The 5,102-nt window shown below is 36.3% G+C and overlaps 1 protein-coding gene across 1 annotated transcript in view; it reads right to left on the minus strand.

The window, feature by feature from the left end:
• myo6a (myosin VIa) overlaps positions 1-5,102 on the minus strand; it is a 55,550-nt gene that overhangs the window by 41,948 nt on the left and 8,500 nt on the right. The window lies entirely within an intron of this gene.

Genomic DNA, 5,102 nt, shown 5'->3' on the forward strand with positions numbered 1-5,102 from the left:
CAAATATCTAATTTCTAATGTTTTATATGCAGATTAAATAGGTTAAACTTTTGGCTTGTTTCCCGAGGCCACAGGAGGGCGCAATGACCAAAATAATGCTGCACATTAAACTGTCCACGCATGGAAATAACTGTCTATAAAAAAACGTGCATTATGTCTAAATTAACTCATATAAATCAAATATAATTTCATAAATTGCATAAACAATTATGAACAAAACAGCATCATGCATTTATGCATTACTTAATCCAAAGAGCCGAATCACCGATCACACAGATTGCCTTTAAAAACATATGAGACGCAGTGAAAAGCATTGAGCTTCTATATTTCTCTAATATTTTGAATGAATTGCGCGTCTCGTGGGCTAGACTAACAAAATATTAAACTACAATGTCACTCATCATCACCGTAGAAGGTGTACCGTCGATAAATATCGATACCGTTTTATCGTCCAGACAGTATTTACCTTATACAGTGTGCTATATAGTGTGGACTGGAGTAAAAGCGTCATCTGTGTCAGAATGTAATCTTGTTCTGCATTCAAACGGTAATTCACTGGTAATGTTATAACTCGAAATTGATTTATTTTGCCCGTCTGCTGCCAAGGGACACCACTAGAGGAAGTTCTTGTGGTGTCATCAGCCAATCAGCAGTGTCATGATGTCATTTTCCCATGGCTTTTCAGTAAAAAAAACAAAACAAAAAAACAAACAAACTGGAATTGTTTTTCCCAGGAGCAAAGATTGTAAAATTCCAGGGTTCTAGTGCCAGCCAAGCAACTGCCTTTAAGATGAATGTAAAGCCTAATTTTCTCCAGGAATCATAAACCTTGTTGATGTGAACCGGTTTGGAACTATAGGAAGCTGCAAGCGGTCAGGTTATGTCATTCTATTAGAATGGATCAGGGAGTCATTGATTCAGGATGAGAGGTGCAACAAGATCTCAGGACTAGAGGAAGAAGTGTAGCCACACATCTCAGTCTCTCAGACTGTTTGAATAAGTCAGTATAATGACATTTAAATGATTTAGAGGCCATTCACTGCACATTCTTGTGATTGATTTTAAATATGGTGGTCTATATAAACGAGTGCAAGATCAACATCTTCACTTCACTCTAGTCACCACTAGGGCTGAACGATTTTGGAAAATAATCTAATTGCGATTTTTTTTACCAATATTGCGATTGCGATTTTAATATGCAATTATTTTTTTTAAAGCTCTTTATGTTCTGTATTATTCAACAAAGACAAGCTATAAATCATTGTATAGTATGACCAACACACTATTAGATAGATTAAACATAAATGTCCTTTTCTGTAGGCCAGGCTTATATGTTACCATGAAATTAGGTGATGCATGAATTGATATGAATGACATTTTTAACAACTACAATCACAGTAAATTGACTGATTTGTTGAACTTCTAACCTTGTGAGCATGTAATAATTATCACAAAGCTTTTAAATGACCTGCACCTGCCTGGGTCTGTGCGACTTTATCTATGGCTTTTCTCTTCGCTTTCACAAACCGATCTATCTCCCATTCTAATTACGTCCTTTGGCTGTTTACTGTTTTATTTATTTTCTTTTTCTGCTGATGGCCCGCGCTCGACTTGAAGCAGCGCTGCTTAGACCGATGGGTGTGTGTCATCAAAGTACTGAGAGAGCTATAAGAGAGCGTGGACGTCTCCTTATGCTTACTCTCGCTGTACTTTGATGTCATACACCGATCTGATCTTCAAGTCGAACACACCTCTTTACTCTCGCGTGTCACGTGACAGCCTCTGCGATTGAAAAATCGAAATTTTTCATATCGCGATATTATCGCAAATGCAATTAATCGTTCAGCCCTAGTCACCACCCAAAATGCACCAGCAACTAAGCAGCAATGCCCTATCGACCAGACAGCAACACCCTGCCAATCACCCACAACACCCAGCAGGAACACTTCCTCACATATGCCTGTGATTTACTCGCCTTATAGAGGGTTGCTCAGCAAGGCTGCATATATTTGATAGAATATTTAGTAAAACACTTATATTGTGAAATATTGTAATCTTTTCTATGTGAAAACATTGTAAAATGCAATTGAATGCTGTGATGCAAAGCTGAATTTTCTGCATTGTTACTGCAATCTTCACTAGTGGTCAACCGATATATCGCCAAGGCCGATATATCGGCCGATATTTGGCATTTTTCAAATATCGACATCGGCCGATCAGTGGCGGCTCGGGGGGTTTAAAGTAGTGTGAGCCCGGCTTAATTGTATTGGTCTGGGATCCCTGCCGATTATTATTATTATTATTTGCTTAACCACTTTAAATTAGCTTTTTGGTTGCTTTTAGTCAGAAAACGTAAAGAAAACGACACACATACAGCAAGATAATATAATTTCACTTACCTGGTTTATCACTTGAAGCAAACATCCATCCCTTCTTAAAAGTCTGCGCCATTTAATTAAGCCGACTGCTGTAGCCTATATCCAGCTTAGGCTGTTTTCCCTTTTTTTAAATTTGTATATATATATATATATACTGTTTGAATGACAGCTTGGTAAATCTTTTGGCAATCAAATATTCAATATTGCTACTCATCATAAGTACTTGGTACATTATCAGTGCAGCGGCAGACATTCAAACTAATATCACGTAATTTACGTCTCTATGAAGATTGATTGCTTTTCGTCCATAAAATGCATTGCTGTTCTGTTGTAAGTAAGATTCCTAAATGCATCTACTTTCTGAAGGCCAAATAAAGTGCTTTTGCTTTCGTCTAGAAACACACAGCGTCTCCCTGACATGCTGCTTCTACACTAACTGCGGTTACTGAAACCACGCGTTCTTTCTTTGCGTGAACATTTGGGTGCATTATGCTAATATTTCCACATAGTGAGGTAGATATGTGGGGCGTGTTAGAACGAGCCGTTTTAGGGGGGCGTGGCAGAGTCTTAACTTTGATAAAGAATATCTCTTTGGTTTTGAGACTTTAGTCTTTGCAACTTCAGGGATCTTATCTATGCACAATCAGCTTGTAACACTCCAAAGAGAAAGGAAAACTTGAAATCGCATCATATGACCCCTTTAAACAAATCTTTGAATGCCTAATGAACAAACCTTGCAAACTTAGTCGAATCCAGCTGTGAGATCTTGTGAAGTGTGCATTTTTATCCAGCATGATCGCGTGTACTCTGTGTGACGGTCGGTCCGTGTGAATTAAATGCTTTAATGAAAGATTTGTGAAAAATACTTTGTCATCTAAAGTATAAGTATGTTTATTTTACACATTTATTTTTTAATCCATTGTCAAATTATTTTAAATATTCATTAAAATGAAAAACAAATTATATCGGCTTTCGGCCACCCTGCTTTCCAAGATATCGGCTGTCAAAAAAAAACAATATCGGTCAACCACTAATCACATGATCCTTCAGAAATCATTCTAAACTGATGATAACATATTATTTCAAAAATATTTTGTATGGCTTGCCCCAAAAACTACTACTACTACTACATGCTTTGTAAACTACATGCGAAAGAGATATTTGGGTATTATCAACCAAAAGTAAAATTTACATATGTAAATGTCAACGTATTAGACAATCAATAGCATTTGTTTAGGACTTTTTTTTTTAAATGCTGCTTGAATCAGCAAGATGACTGCAGGAGAACTAGAGATGAGCATTTTAGTTTTAGTCGAACTCAGAACTCAGATGGGAACAGTTTCATCTGTGCTGTTTTAAAGGTTTACAGTATATGCATCTCCATCAGATGGATGTCTTTAGCGGTTTTGTCAATGTCTTGTATAGTCATTATTACAGGCCTGTTACAAAACTCAAAAAGCACAAGACAGTAAAATAAAAATAAAAACACAAGGCACTAGGGATGTAACGATTAACGAGCCGGTTGAAAATCGATTCAAATATGTGACGATTCAAATCGGTTGAGATGCTAAACAAATCTTATACAAATGAACGCAAGTTAATTTACATTCATGGTACACCACATGAATTATGAATACAGCTTAAGTGAAAAAAAGTTAATTTGTTAGGGTTAGTTACCAAGTCAAAAAACATTACAAAGTGTCACCAATAAATTCAACCATCTGTTTTTAATTTTTAAACAATGACATCACTCTCCACTGTGCCAAGACGGACATCTAAAATAACTAATAACTCATCTATTCATGATTCTAACATGATCATGATAATCTGACAGTAGTTAAACAAACTGACTCAGATGAAAGATAAAAACGTGTCTCAAGGCCTGAGACGGAAAGCAAGGGAAGAATCTGCTGCTCTGAAACGGACATTTCAGCAGCAGTTTGAGTTTGAGTTATTTCACTGCAGGCCCACTCTTCCTCACAGCACACAAATCTGGATTGTTGAAAGCGAGCTGCCAGAGACTGAGAGCTCACTGTCACAGCGCATGAGATCATGAGAGGACTCCGTGTCCACCGCACAATAAAGAAGTCCAGCAAATGTTTAGTACTCATCCCATCAAAGTCAACAAACTGCTTCTGACAAAAAGTTGACTGAAACGGAAATTTTATACAAAACTATAACATTACAATATATTGCATTAAAAATGAGTTGGCACAATAGTGGCTGAATGGAATTTCAGTTGCCAGCAGTTGTCCAATAGCTGCACAGTAGTGCTACACATTATTGTGCCTGAAGTATATTTCTCCAACAAACTAACTATAAATTTTAGAAGAAGAGTTGGTAACACTTTACTTAAAGCCTTTATGTATAATGCATTATAAACATTTTCCATCAGTCACGCCTTTATTCTTTCATTTAGAAATTTTGAACATAATTTTTATTATCACTACTAAGCATTGAAAACGATACTGTGTGATTGTTTGTGAACACTTGCACTGTGTAACTGTAAACTGCATCTGACCCAGTAAATTATTCATAATGTGCGTTGTAATACATTAGGCCTATATCCTGTCGTAAATAATTATAACCAAATTTAAAATGCATGCATAGAGTAACAATTAATTGATAAGTGTTAGAATATATTAACTTACAATTATTCATGCGATTGTGTACAAGGCGTAACTAATGCATTAAAACTACTTTTATAATGCATTATACATAAAG

The sequence above is a fragment of the Sinocyclocheilus rhinocerous genome, unplaced genomic scaffold, assembly GCF_001515625.1.
Source record: "Sinocyclocheilus rhinocerous isolate Xijiao unplaced genomic scaffold, SAMN03320098_v1.1 scaffold819, whole genome shotgun sequence".
In the NCBI taxonomy this organism is placed as follows: domain Eukaryota; kingdom Metazoa; phylum Chordata; class Actinopteri; order Cypriniformes; family Cyprinidae; genus Sinocyclocheilus; species Sinocyclocheilus rhinocerous.